The sequence below is a fragment of the Metopolophium dirhodum genome, chromosome 1 (genome assembly GCF_019925205.1).
Source record: "Metopolophium dirhodum isolate CAU chromosome 1, ASM1992520v1, whole genome shotgun sequence".
Taxonomy (NCBI): domain Eukaryota; kingdom Metazoa; phylum Arthropoda; class Insecta; order Hemiptera; family Aphididae; genus Metopolophium; species Metopolophium dirhodum.
In genome coordinates this window covers 48,165,054-48,181,107 of record NC_083560.1, presented here as the reverse complement: position 1 = coordinate 48,181,107, position 16,054 = coordinate 48,165,054, and positions in this window count along the sequence as shown.

Genomic DNA, 16,054 nt, shown 5'->3' with positions numbered 1-16,054 from the left:
CGCAACTTCGATAATGCAGAAGACCTTGCCCGAAGAATATTTTTTCTAATTAAACGTACACCATTAAACATGAATACGTGATTGTGTACACATCGTAATTGAAAAGTTATGTACCATCTATGTATAAGTTTAGCTTGCGTTTACACGAATCTTCTCACATACACTCTATGGCTTTTCATTTAAATTTATTATTCAGTTGTAAGTGATTATTCTCTGGATGATTTAGATATTGAGATTGAAGATGGAAATTTTCATTTATAAATGGTGGCTATTGGTTATGGAGAAATAATAATTAGTAGAAATTAGTTTTTATTTGTATATTGGTCACCATTGGTTAATCAGGCAGATCAAGAATGCATACAATCGAATTTTCGCACAATGCCTACTTGATATGTTATCGCACATTGTCCGCGATCCGACGTAGTGCTGAGTTGCAGTATTCGGATCAGATATTATGTTTTTTTTTTTTAAATGGTTTTAAAATGATCAGACCACACAATATAATTTTTTATTTTATTATTCTATTTACTATTTTCATACAGGCTACAACATTATAGCTATACCTAGCTATATATGTTATATTATTATAGTATAAATTATATATTATAATTTATAATATATAGCCTAACACAGATTAAATGCTTTATCTATTTTTTTATTATATTTATGTAAAAATTATTATTATTTTTTTAGGTAATGAAATAATCAAAACAGAACAGTAACCTGTACATTTATATAGTAAATAAACAAATACCACATTTTTGGAATTAAATATTAATATTATTTATGTTATTGATATAATAATAAAAATTATAATTTAGCATTTGAATTGTAATTATAATAATTAATAGTTAAATTATAAATTAAATATTGACTGTGTGAAAATCAATTTATGTATATCTATTATTCAAAAGAGAAATGTTATGGATGTGCGCTTTTCAAAAACGCTATTGTCTCATGTGGTACAACCTAATTTTTTACATGAATATTATGTTTATTATTATGTTTCTGTTATTATTTAGTATAACTACGATGTGATTTTGGCTTAAAATGTTATCCAGAAAAAGAACTCATGCCCTGTGAAAGTCCAAGAAGAATCCAAATGATTATTAATTGTTGCCTCTTTTCGTACTCTATAAAATACCGAGTATAAAGACTAAAGTGTGTCACTTGTTGTACATACATAATATTGAGTTACCATTTCTTTCTTGAAAGTTATTGGACATTATTGGTAGGAAAAGGTCGGATAGTGATATACCTGTTAATGTTGAGCTCAATGGTGTTTTATAGGTGCTTCAGTGTTCCAAGGGTAATTTTGACCTTTTTGGTACGATGAGGCCATAATTTGGTGAAAGTAACATTCCAGCTTTCGGCTGTGGTCAAGGTTCAGAATGTGGATAGAGTCAGACTGGGTTATATTAACTGTCAGCTACGCCAATGGGAAGAATTCCGTAAGACCGTAGGGTAGGTGCCCTAGATATTTGCACATGCACACACTCGGGATAACTGTACCAGATAGAAAAGACTGTCCGGCATGTGAAGAAACGAGGCACCAAGTGACACTGTGCAGATCGTCTGAGGATAAAAAACAGAGTTCAAAGAACTGCTGAACACGCAAACAACAGTGTCATGTACTACGAAATCACAATGATAAGCATTCTTTAGATTAATGTCGGTATTTGCAAAGCTGCACGGGGTCTGGCAATGTCAATGGCTTACGAAAGAGAACCAGACATCATTATTTTCAGTGAGCAACACTTTGACAAAGGTGAATAAGATTACTGGTACGAGATGCAGTAACTGAACCAAATTCGATAGGCTTCAGATGGATAGAAGAGAAAGATTTCAGAATCTACAGCTTCTACTCTTTTACTAACAAAACCTTTGCACCGTTTGAGTCACCAGATACTTAAAATAGATAATCTGAAGAATGGGACAGACCCAGCTAAGGTGCTAGAGGAATGTTCTGGCAGACTTCTCCACTTTGTTAGGATTGGCGATTTGTAACCAGTGTTGGAGACCAACGTTCGTGAAGGAGAAGCGTCTAAGTTTCATCTCGACCTTCCCCTCGTGTTCTAATCCACAGCGAGTAGAGTCGGGCATTGGACAACTCTGAAGGAAGAATCCATGAACCTACGCTAGAAGTACAGCGTGCTTTAGATAGACACGCTCCCGTAGCCATCTCAAAGTGCAGGTTTGTAAAATTTGGCCCTTCGGAAAACTGTATCGTGTGAAGCTGATTAAAGAACTCAAGCGCAGAGCACTGTATACCACGAGCACGGCAGAAGAAGAGTGCAACCAAACAGTCCGCTGGCTGACACATTAATGCAACTCCAGTATGCTGATGCCTATACACAGGGGAATCCGTCATTACGCCTATATCGTGGATCAAAGAAAGAAATGCCTAAAGGTAATAAGATAGATGAAATAGGCTGCACCGTAGAAAAGGAGGAAATGGAATGGAAATCCTTTCAGTTAAGTAATGTTACTGGAGGGACTTTTGTGACCCAGTGGGCAAGGAGACTACCGTATAAAATCTTGATGAAGCGTTTAAATCTTAAGAGGATAATTCTGAGAATTGACTTGACGGACTTCAGTATAGTATCATCAGCACACTGTTGCTTTTTTGATAGACGAGTGCGATTTCTCTACTGAACGTTTGTCAGGAGGGATGGGACCTGGCGAGATTCTCAACTATTGAAGTTTCGGTGGTGAAAAGTCTACCAAACGGCAAAGCCAGACTGCATTTACAACGCTGAGAACAGCAGTCAAGTTATATCTGGACCGTTTCGCGTCGATGAAAAATAACTGCTTTAAGAACGCTTTCTACCCAGTGGAGAAAAAACGGCTAATTTTGTGCTCATTTGTAAGCGCAGGAGACCACTTGAAACCCGAAGACATGACAAAGCGGCTCAGATATATGGCCTACAGCTATAGAAGAATCATTCTTAATGTGCCATTTTGTTATTGCATAGTGTCCAATAACGCCGTGATAGTTGTCTAAAGCATGTCCCCTTTGGCTCTACTAGCTGATAAAAGGCAAAAGGTATCCAAGGGAACTGACAGGTCAGGCTACAGTGTATAGAATACACTTACTTCTGTCAGGGAAGTGGCAACCTCCATCATCGACGTAACCTTACCCAGGGGAGGGTGGAAGTCGCTGCCTGGTCCGTCCTCGAGGCCATTTTGAACTCGGGCTGGGTACTTGAAACGTTCTACAATCACTTCAATGCCAAGCCCGTGATTATGAGGTAGGATGCTGCTCCAGACAAAGCAGCTCTCTGGCTGCTGGGGCTCTTGTCAGCTACATCAACCATGCTTACAAAGACTCGATGCTTGTAACGCTTCGATACCTCCAAGAACCCCAAATCCGCGGTGTAAAAAGCCAATGTACAGATGGGCTGAGCTCATCGTGGATCTCAAGTCAGCCGGCTTCACCTCCTCCCACAGGACCTACCATGCTCCTCGTGCACAGTAGGGAGGGCTCGCTGACCATTAGGGCTAACTTTACCGCATCTAGAAGGGATCTTCGTTAGGAAGTCCAAGGAGCAGGCTAGAAGGACCTATGCACTCAGGTGAGCTCTGATCCTTAGGAGGAAACATACAAGCTGGTCGTAGAAAAGATTTGCAATAGTTCCACCAGGCTGGTCTCCAAAGGGCACAAACAAGTGAGCGCTGATACCTGTTCCCTGCCACTCTGATCACAAACTGGGACGATATGCCAACTCCGAAAGTGAGGAACATTTTCAAGACGTTTGAGCTAGTGTTCACCAAGGTAGTTTCTGAGTTTACGGTTGCTGAACTGATGAAAGCCACCAAGAATATGTCTTTAGGCAATGCAAGCAGTACTTTGAGCATTCTCAACGAGATCCCGAAGAGGATCATCCTAGATTGCCCCAGGGAAACTCTTTAAGTATATAATGAGTGCTTCAACTCTCTCACGTTCCCTACCACGTGGAAAAAACAAAGATGGTCCTTCTCTACAAGAACTGGGCAAGCCAGTGAACTCTCCTTCTAGTTTTTAGCCGATCTGTTTACTGTACACCTAGGGGAAGCTGAAGAGAAGTTCTTTTTCAGGAGGCTTTAGTCTGTAACGGAACAAATATACACTATACTAAAACGGCCATTATCATGGCCAACACATATCACTATAGGGAGGGAAACACGAGACCGTTGATAAAGATTCATTTTTGTCGATGGAAAACGACATCTTGACAACCAGGCAACCATCGGAACGAGGACAGGTTGACTTGCCTAACCATGGGTCGGCAGCCAATCAGAAACCGGAATACATTGGGGAACGAGTATATATACTGGTGCGTTTCCCAATAAACTTCACTTCTTTCAAAACCTTCAGACCTTCAACATCTCTAACAAGAACAAACCCGAAGGACCTGAAGCAGCACCAGCCAACGACGATCTTAGAACTGACCACGGCGGAAACGAGCTACCAAGCGCTCTCGCAGCCCCGACGACCACGAGCCACGACGATCCGGAAACCGACAACTGTGGAAACGAGCTACCAAACGCTCTTGCGATACCAACGACCAACGACGATCTACGAATAGCCTGCGGCGGACACGAGATATCAAGCTCTATCACGGTATCGACCGTAAGACTGTCGAGCACGCCGATCTCACAAGGAACGCTGTGACACCACCACAAGACCGTGGCAATATCACTCCTTCGGCATTGACGAGCAGTACCTCCGCCGAACTTATCCCGGTCGACGGCTAATACCGTCGGATTACCGTGGGAGTCAACAAAATCGTCCTTTTCAGGACGACCCCTCAAGCGCGCCTGATACGGCCACGCTACCCGAACGAAGTTCATAGACCGAACGCCACTTTTATGAACGGGCCCGGTAGATCAACTTCATTCTTTCCACTTAACTTGTAACTAATATATCATAACCATTCACATTATTGTACGGGAAACCGACGGCCGGGTGGCCCTCGAACCCCTTGTAAAACTTGTAAATAATTAATCATTCCATAGAAATATACAACAATCTTTTATACCAAAACCCGAAGTTTTTATTAAACAACGGTGCCACGTGAAGTACGTGCACCGTTTCAAGTCTCACCAAGACGTGCAAGGCACAGCTCATGAGACCCTAATTAATACGGTTTCCTAGAGGCATCTCTACGGAAACAGGCATGGAGGTAATAACCAAGCTTGCTGCCCAAGTGGTGGCTGGCAACTGGAAGCAGAAAGAACAATGCGTGCAAGTAACCCTGGACGTTAAGAACGGTTTAAACTCCTTCAATGGCCAGTGATTGATGAAGTGCTGAGGAAAAATGGAACACCTGGGCTCATGAGAGTAAAACAAAGTTGTAAATATTATTTTATTTTAATGAACAATGCTACATGGGGTTAATCCTTATGAAAACAGTTCATGCAGTGATGCCACACAAACAAACAAAAAAGTGTGACGCATGACCAGTGTTGCCACAGGGAAATTTTTACATAATATTTTGGAAAAGGGACAAAAGGACATTTTTCAATAATTTTTTTGTATGTGTGGGAAATTTTGCGATTCATGAATTATAAACAATAATATACAATTAATTACAAATTCAAATAAATACATGTAGGTACTGTTTACGAAATCGTTTATTAAATATTGTTAAATTAATATAATATAAAATATATAATTCAGTAATAATAATTTCACATAACTTTGGTTTATCAATCATTACCCATATAATTGGGTAATAAATCTACAACGTGAATGATGATAGTCGAAAGACACATTTATGATAATAGTATAATTCGGGTAAAACAAAAAAATCTATTTTCCAAACTATTATTATGTGTAAAAAATATATAATTTGATTTAGGGGAAGGCCCGGGGGAGAAACATCCAAATACCCGGGAAAATAGACCTTGCGGTGTACGGCTAGAACGGTCACCGACCCTTGATCTTTTCGATTTTGTTTCATTATTATCGCCTGGTTTCTTATATGCTCTTAGACATTTTGTTTTCACTCCAAGATGGAGTTACATCACAAATCAAGTGATGTTTTTTATGAAAAACTGCAGACTTCAAATGCCAATAACATTCGAACTAAAAAATTTCTACGTTATTGTAATTTCACTTAGTATCGCTCATCGTTAGGTCCCACGAACCACTGCTAGTTGATTGCCTACCTGATAAACTGCTCAAATATTTTCCGCAATCCGACAGTCAGATTTCCTAATTACCTTAGTCACACGTTATGTGAATAACACGAAAATCAAAGTTCACGGTTGATGAAGGCTGATTATAGAGATACTCTAATGTGGCTTTCGACTTAAATCTTTTTACATTCAAAAAAGCACAGAACAAGTGACGACACAAAGTACCCAAATGCCAAGTCGGATATCAACTTACACCGCTAATGACTGATACCTAGATCCTTGATTACGAATTTCGTCTCATTTTAACTTCAAAGATAACCAGACACCAGTAATTTTCTAAAACTATTCATCAATCGGATTTTGGCAACGAAAACACATTGAGATTTTACCAAACTCTTTGGAAACTCCGTAGTCACGCCAATATCATAATATAACAACAAACACAATATCATACACACACACACACATGCGGATGCCCAGTGTTCAACCATCCCGTCTCTGCGGTTCTCCAGAGGTCTAATAGTCTCGATGTCTAACGACGAGGACGCCGACGACACCCAACAGCGGCAACTGTTACCGTCACGTTATACGGCCGACGGAAAGAAAGACCGGTGGTCCAGGCTGTGGCTGCACCGCAGTGGTGGCTCCGATAAGGTTCACAACGACGATGATGGGGTCGATCCGGACCAAGGCGTGGAATCCGGGCTACCGGCGCTGCCGGACAATCTGAGAGAAGAGGGCAAGCGCAGCAAGGGACGCGGACCGGGCAGCGACCACCTGCGGCAGCTGCACGACGACCGACCGAGTATAATATAAAATCGTACATAGGTGCCTGTATCACGTTCATTGTATCTGGCGCGCGATATACACTGTTGTACAGAGTGGTCCACGCCAAGGCGTTTCCTCGTTTCACCACCCCTCTCCGCAGTACGGTGCGGATATAGTTTATCCGTGGCGTCAACAATCCAATCAGATACAATATTATGTCAAAAATAAAAAATATATAAAATTTGAAAAAGAAAAACAATTTTTTTTTTTTTAATATACGTTTTTTATTTGAACTTGGTCTTCAACATTACAAACATACCGTAATATTATTATTGGTTATTATTAGCTTTTGGGCGTTAAAAATGAAATCGTCTGAAATATCACCATGCTGGATTCTGCAGCATTGCCGCGGAATATGCACCCCGTCGTGACGATCCGAGTTGTTCGTTTAGGTGAACAAACGTTTTGGGGTCTCTCGCATAGATGATGATGTTTACCTACGTCAATGCGTCATGATATTATGATATTATTATGAACTATATCGCAAACGTAAGCCGCAAGCGTTTTAGTACTACCTATTTAGGTCCACGCTGGCGTACATCTGTAGGCCGGTATGGGTAAAATGTACGCACGACGACAGACACAGCGGACGCCCTGTATGTAGGACGAAACACAATAATAATAAAAACGCTTGATATATCGTACCAGAGGTGTTCTTAAACAATATCGTAATATATAATATTATACGGCCCATAAACCCCGAGCGCGTGCCGGTGACGATTATTGTGTCGCGCCTCCCGCGAAACATCGGGCCAAGGTGCAAAACGCCTAGCCGTGTAATAATATAAGGTGTCATGGGCCACTTCCCGTAATGTGTATATATATATATATATATTTATATTATACACATAATAGGTATATGCATTGTAATTGCCTCGCGCGCGCCAAGAGGGCTGCCAATGGTTTCGTCGCGTATAATAAAATATATATTATACGGTGATAGTAACAATATAATATTATATATTTTATTTTTCTAATATATTATTGTACCACCCCCTCACGTCACAGAAAAGGATCGCTATCCTCTGTCGTCCGTTGATATTGTTCTGCTGCAGATACCGTGTAAGTCTAACAATTTTTTTTTTTTGTATAATACATTGGTATAATAACATAATATAATATAAAAAAAATATGAAATAATAATAATAATTATTATAATATAATATAACAATAAACTATATATTACTAGCCGACCCGTCACAGCTTCGCCCGTGATTGGTTGTTTATTTTGCCTCCGGACGATGATACGTATAGTTATTGTTTATTCAAATTTTATCGTTTTACGTGATCGACAAGTAAATATGATAAATGGTTAATGAAAACGTATTGAAATGTTTCTAGCGGTATTAATGATAAATATATTTTTATTACAAAAAAACCGATCTCATGCATTTCGTTGCCCGTTAAATGTACCATCTCTATATGACTCAAACTTTGTTCAATTCGTTATTTAATATTCGGTGTATGGTGTTCAAAACTTATCTTAACTTTTCCAATGCGCCCAGAATAAAAATTCTGATTCGCAGCAGTATATAATCAGGTAAGCAATTTGGTAAGCTGTTTGTACGTAAGTGTATGATTTAGCTCAAGAGTATCAAAGTAATACCAAGTAGCTGGAAACCCGCGGGCCGCCGTGCCGCACAATATGTATAATAATATCTATGGGTATACCTAATTTACACGTTTATTTTAATCAATAATAACCAATTATTTATTAACTTTACCGGACTAAATTTATGCCTAAAACCTTCTCTGTGATGTCCTCTTTAATTTAAAAACAAACTGCACGACGATTGAATAAGTAGTAGTTTCAGAGTTTATCCCGAACGTACAAACAAACGCTATAATTGTATATATTTGTACAGATGATAATCATAATATATAACATATACATACCTATAATATATGTATAATATTATACATTGTTGGACTGTTGTTTTTTCATTATTGTGGGTTTCTACAAGTCTGCATTCTGTGATAGTTTTTAGTTGTTTCGACCTCGTGGTGACTATAAGTTTTCGTAATCGTATATTCATATTTCAATAAATTGGGCGTACATTATCAACATAAATGTTTGGAATATAAAATCACGAGTGTATATAGACAAATAAATAACAATAATATTATAATATATAATATTACACCCTACACCCGCTTTAGTTTCAATACGAAATGTAAATGTGTATTACGAGCGATTTAAAATGTGTTTAGCCACGAATATACGTTCAAATACACAAAAAACATTTACCTCCTAACCAAGCAGATAAATAATAAATTACGTATTATATTTTTTCTTCTAAAGAACTATTATAAACGACCCAAATATTAAGATTTAACGACCATATTTCTCTTAACCATTCTTCCTCCCCCGACTCATTAAAAAAAAGCCAAAAAAAAACTAGATTGTTTTGATGTATACGATTGTCTTATATTTGTTTTTTAAAAATAAATGTTTTTTGTGGGTTTCGTATTTTGTTTGAGATACAATCGGTCTAGATTCTAAACTATGACCTGCCCTCTGCAGAACGTGCATAAAACAAAATAATCGGATAACTTTTTATGACCACTGGTGGTTCAAACCGTGTCAGTGACTTCACGTTAAAAAAGATGTAGTTGAGCAAAATGTACTGTAACTGGTCAGCCGCAACTGTTTTTTTACAATTATACTATTGTGAAAAATATATTGCAGAGACAATTTATTATTGTTTGTTAAACAAAGAACAAATATTTTATTTGAATTTTTGACCACTAAATAATTATCATAATTGTATTATGATATAATATCATAATTTTTAAAAAAAAAATTATTTCGTACATTAGCCGTGTAAAGTTTTTTACGCTCATCCCTTTCCACCTCCGAGAACGACACTGATTATAAGACATATTTTATTTAAGTACCATTTTTTAGTTGGTCTCCTCACTCCCTCCATTTATTAAAATTACCACTAGGCGCCCATGGCTGCACACATACACACTCATATGTATATAAATGTGTATGTTTTTATTGGTTTATGACGTTTATGTTCTACCTAATAATATTAAACGAATTAATAATTACGGTGAATAAGCCTTGTAACGAATACTGACACAGTTTAATACGTTTGATGATAAATGAACAATAGTATTCATAAAGTTGATAATTGTCATAAGTAGAGACCGGATTTTTATGTTTTTACATATTTTTAGAGTATGCAGCTACAATTGGAAAAAGCTTTCTTGACGGTTCATTTACCTATGAACTGATATATGTACAAACAATTTTAGTGCATAAAAAAGAATATTTCAAGGTTAAAGAATATTTTGTGTAAAAAAACTTGTTTTAGGAATATATTGCCATGTTGGGGTTTAATTTGAATATTTTATAAAAAATCTAATGGCTTATAAAAGAAAAATGCAAACTTTTTTTTTCTTATATCATATTCATCATGTCGAAATGACGCAAACCAATATTGATAACGACATAACAGTGATTAGAAAATCAATTATTCTCTAGATCTATCTTATACTTATAGACGGATCATGGCGGTAGTTCCTGCGTTCAACGTGGGTAGAACTTATCGTGTTTCTGTTATTTAATAATATACCTACAATACGTTTTAGTTTTTATTATTAACATGTTATAATTATTGTTTTTTTAATTCACAAATCTAAATTTTAGGTAAGTATGTAACTATGTGCTACAATCACACATCTAAAATATGATTAAAAAATATAGGTACACCGTACACCAGTATATCACCATATATTATAGAATACATCTGGTCCATAATACAGTAAATAAAAATTTGTGAAAAAAAATTGCTTAATAACAATTTACAATATTATTATAAAAACTATCTTTATTCGTAGCGCTATTCCGGTGAAATGATAAATTATCATGGCCGATTTCAATGTTTTTTTTATCTGAATATGCAGGTTATAACGTTATATGACAGACAGATAGTTGACAGATTTATTCTGCCAACATTATGTTTTACTATAGAGTTTATAGTTTTAGTCTTGTGTCGATCTTACGCGATGCACACAATATTTATTATGGGCATCTAATTTGAATTGCATTTACAGTTACACAAGGCCAGATGAAGAGGGGGGGGGGTGGTCTAGCCGGGGCGGAAGCCCCGTGGCCCTCTCAAGTACCCAAATGAAAGGAGTCCAAAACATTTTAAGCTGATACACATTTTTTAGTGATTTTAAAGAAAAGTTTTTCAATATTTTAAAAACCATTTTTTTTTTATCGACAAAAAACAACTAAATAGTAAATACCTACAAAAGCACTTTAGCACTATAGTAGAAAAGATGCATTTTACTGTTATTTAATATTTTCATTGATATCAATAATATCATCAATCGTTAATAATGTTATTTATGTACGGAGAGAGCTTTTTCTAAATTAACTAGAGTAAAAAATAAGTATATAACCAGTCAAACCCAAAAACTATACAAATGATTTTATATTCTAAGAATGATTTGTTAAAAATATCATTAGACTTAAATGAAGTACTAAGAGAGTTGGCTTCAAGTATAGTAAGAAGAAAATTTATTTGATAAAATGGTTTTTGTTTTATATACTAACATTTGTTTCATATTTGTTGTAAATGAGTATACTGTTAATAAGTTTAAAAGTTATTATGAAAATTTGAATTTAAATATATGAAATATGAAGTATTAACTTTTATCATACTACAATGAATCAATGAGTAGCTTTATAGACATAAATGACATTTACCTATTAATTTTATAATTGTATAATGCAATTATTGTTAAATTGGGAAATAGTTAGAAAAATGTATGCTCCTGCGAGCGTAGCGACCGGCTTTGTAAAGCATGTTTTGTCAAAAGGGCCCATATGAAATTTCAGCCCCAGAGGGGGGGGGGGGGGGCAATAGGTTCTTAATCCGGCCTTGCAGTTACATAGTTTTAATAAACTACCTATACGTCATATTCACGTTCATATACGTCCGTATAGTAGGTACATTATAAATATCTAATTAGAGTGGTGGGTGTGTTCGGTATTTCAAAAAAAAAATTACACAATATGAATATGGCAAACATTTTTAAGCCGCTGACTGTCGTAATGACCGTCAGTATTAATACCGGTTATTCATGCCATACACATAGGAGAAAAATTCAGTAAAATTTTTCTCTGTCCGTGATTTAGAACACATAATTTATTTACACGATAAATTAACGCCGGTTGTCTCTCTCCAACAAGTATAGCATTAATATTCTATGTATATATATATAGGTTTAGGCACACGCATTACGCACTAAACGTATATTATGGACTAACGCTCAAATTTAGACCGTCCAACTAATTTATACATTACGGGCACAATACAATGCATTACAATATTATACGGCGGCTGCTTCATATCTGACAATTTACCATACACATAATAATTATTATTCAGTATTCCGAAATATCGGGTCCAGGCGTTATGGGTATATACCTGAATACCTCCATACAATATATACACGTCATAATATAATACCTATACATAATATGTATGGACATATTATTGAGGGTACGCGGCGCGTATGGGAAAATGCATTTTTCATTATTTTCTCTGCGTTCCCCGACGATTATCTCCCGTCAAAACCAATGCAATGCATACATAATATTATAATATTATATAAATATAATAATACGACATACACGCGTGCGCATTGTGCAGTAATCTTATAGCGTAGCCAATCGCGTATGTATAATATGCTCGTCGTTATGATATTATATTATATTATACGAACACACGCAATGATGGTAAAGAAAAAAAAAATTTGCCGAAGACATAACGCGTCTTTGCCTCCACCTATAAGTTATAGCATTGTGGCACACGCAACAATAATATATTATATGATACGTTTAAATGCGCGATTTTTACGCACACGTCATCTCTTTAAACAACGTATCGAATTATCATCTGTCGTTTGTTTTTTAAAGATTACCGGTCTGTATTTTTCCCGATCTCCCCCGCCCCCCCCCCCCGCCGCCATCGCCATTACACGCCACCGACGATAAACGCGTACGTACGATAACCAAATCCGCAGCCTCTACATGTACACGATAATAATATTATTGTACGTTCACTGTATACCCACCTAAACTATATATATATATATTATATATTTATATGTTATTATTATTTATATGAAATGCGCATAGCGCTGCAGCATTACTATTTGGGCGTGTAAATCTTCGTTTTTTTTTTCCGCTTCGTCACCCATCGCGCCACGGTAACCCAAGTAACTGTAGCGACGGAGATGGAAATAAATAAAAAAAAAAATTGAGAAATATATACACAACGTCTCATTATTTTACGTTTTTTTTTTCCTTTTTCCCCCGTTCCCGTACATTACGCTTATATTTATGTTTTTTTTTTTTTGTTTGCATCATTAAAGAGGCACAAGAGACCTGAAATGGTTGTTTACAGTTAAGGTCGGGGACGGACCGGTAGAATGATTTGACATCCTTAATGTCCGTTATCCTCCCGTTCCATAACCTGATATTAAGGAACGTTTTAATGATGTCCCGGGCTTGCACCCTATAATTCCTCATTCAAAGCACTGACACTCCCAACAACTATTTCACCTACATAATTTATAAGCGTTTTTAATTTTGTTTGTATATAAAAAAAATAATAATAATAATAATAATAATCTATATATTACACGTAGCTGGTAACATACTATTATATAATATTACATAATATGCAATACTATTATTAAATTATGTACGCGCAGCGATATTCTTTGCAATTAAAAATGTCTCTTTTTCCGTCGTAATCGTGGTATGATAAATGGTTTGAAAAAAACATTGACGTTGTTTTATAATATTATAATATATTGTATATACCTATAGAAAGTACCCTTTAGGAATCTGGTACTTATTTTCATCATTATTGTTTGGTATTTTTTTCCATGCATTATGGAATAATTACTCATAAATCGAACAACAAATTGAAAACAATCGAAAATGACATATTTTATAGACGTTGTAAGGTTATATTCTGTCGATCAAGTATATATCTACATATTATCTATATATATATATACATATTGCTTAGGTCATTATATATACACATACATATAGGTATCTACAACAATATCATCTTGGATTGAAGAATTAACATTTTTAAGATAATTTCTATGCGTGAAATATAAATACAGTAGATTCTTAATACGTCGAACGTCACTATCTCGAACTACATTGAATTCCCCTCGAAACTACTATTACACTATTTACACTTAATAGTGTTTTGCTCTCGATAACTCGATATAAAATTAAACGTTTTTCGTTAGGTCGAGTTCGCCAATAAAAACGTTTTTTACGGTCATAACAGGAACTGTGTTGTGCAGTACATTATATTATTATATAGGTATGTACAAACATAAATATGCGCCAACTTTTAAAAACATAAAATATTGAAATACAATGTCAGTACAATTTATATGTGTTCATTGTTTTTAATGGTTTCACGTAATTTATTATTGTCTTATAAATAATATTGTAATGCCTGTTAGGTATCTACCTTTAATATCATTATGTATTATGAAATAATAATTACGTATGATAAAACGGGTGAGCACTACAATGGATACTGTACTATTAATTATACAATTTATTAACACTGGAAGTCATAATAATTAAAATGTGTGTATTTTGTTGTTTTCCAAGACGAGAGGTAGAGGTGCCTATAATGGCTATAATAGATGCGATTCGGACAAGATTGTTAAATACTCCTAGCACATATGGGCAATAGAGAACTGGTATACAAAGTACAGACGCGTTGAAGTGTTGTTTATGTTACACTTTCAACGCATTACAATAATATTAAAGCAGTGTTTGTATCCAACACGAGCGTGCAGCGATCCTCGTTGCGGGAAGATGAGACATTAAGCAAATGTTATGTACATTTATAATGAATTGTGCTTTTGTTTGAACACAAATCGTGCCACGGCTTCTTTCAGGATCACGTATTATTGTTCAAGAACAGTTTAAATCGAAACACAAACCAGCCGCGACGACTCCCTCCGTTCGACATATTATTTTTCTGGCACAGTGTGCTGCCTACTTACACTCTCCGAGAGCGCTTTGCACTCGAAGTGTGTCATCGGCAGACGCACATTTTCGTTATTAATTCATGATGTCTGAAAAAAATTTACCCCCGTCACACCCTCCCCTCCACCCCCCCGACCCCATCTTCGCGACACAATTAATTATCGTCGTCGTACATAGTAATATCATGATAATAATATTACGCTCGTATAGTCTATACGAGGTGTATGTTTTTTTTAATAAATAAATTACAGTGTTAATATTTGATCGATCTTATTCGAACGAGCAGTATATACAGTTTTAGGCAGTAGGAACTGGAAATTTAGTGGGGACGCGGACAGTTGAAAAATTTGATAGTTGTCTTGTATTATTTCAATATCCGTATGCTACACCACCTGGCCGCTAATAAGATATATAATTAATTCACCCCGGGTCCAGCGTTTTTAAGAGTGCTCGCGAATTGGGGAATACTATACTCAACTTTTTTTGAACCAAAGAAACAATTAAAACTAAGAACTCGATAACTATTCTATCTGTTAACCGACAAAGTTAATGATGATAGTTAGTCGAAAATAGTGCGGGGTCTCAAAAGTATTACCCCCGGCCCCGCGGATTTCTCTATCCACAACCATATCTAAATATGTGTAATGATAACAGAGCCCGATTTGACGGAGGGTTTAAAGGGCACTTGATTTAACTCATTTTAATTGTACTATTTACTAAATTATATTTACTATGTACTAAATTTGAAAGTATTAAAATTTAATTAAACTGTAATTATAATATAATATTATTAATGTAAGTGTAAAAGGTTTAATTTCAACAAATTAATAAATAAAACATTATGATATTACGAAATGTATTTCTACTATTTGAATTATGAAGGTACCTATTTAATAAAATTATTATAATACTGCTGTTTAATGAATTTTTAAATTTGTGATACACTACCTTCAAACTTGAAATAAACACGTTTTTGGTAGATAGTTATAACGTGTGCAAGTCTGTAAATTTTGACTTACTATACCGACATTACCGATATTGGGT